We start from the raw sequence: 479 nt of genomic DNA on the forward strand, positions 1-479 counted from the left end.
AATTTAACTTTAAATTTAATGAAGATGTGTAAAAAAAAATAGTTAAGCATTCTTATACATTAAAATCTAATTAAGTCTGACAATTAAGGCTGGAAGTGAGTCAAGCCAGCTCATGAGCCTACTCGAGCTCGACTCATTAATAGCTCGATAAGCTGAACTCGTGAAATGGTGAGTCGAGCTTGAGCTTGGAATTGAACTTATAAATTAAATGAGTCGAACTTGTGTTTGGGTAAGCTTAACTCATTAGCTCGTGAGTTAGCTCAATTATATAAGTTATAGTTTCTTGATATAAAATTATAGATTATGTTCCTATTATTTGAGGTATCTCATGAGCTTTCGTTGAGTCGAGTTTGAGCTTACGAAATAGGCTCGATTCGTGAGCCAAGCTTTATTTTCGAGAGTGGAGCTTGAGCTTGGTTTAGCTCGACTCAACTCGACTCACTTTCAGCCCTAGTGACGACGCCACTTCTGTTATGGAT

The sequence above is a fragment of the Arachis duranensis genome, chromosome 9 (genome assembly GCF_000817695.3).
Source record: "Arachis duranensis cultivar V14167 chromosome 9, aradu.V14167.gnm2.J7QH, whole genome shotgun sequence".
In the NCBI taxonomy this organism is placed as follows: domain Eukaryota; kingdom Viridiplantae; phylum Streptophyta; class Magnoliopsida; order Fabales; family Fabaceae; genus Arachis; species Arachis duranensis.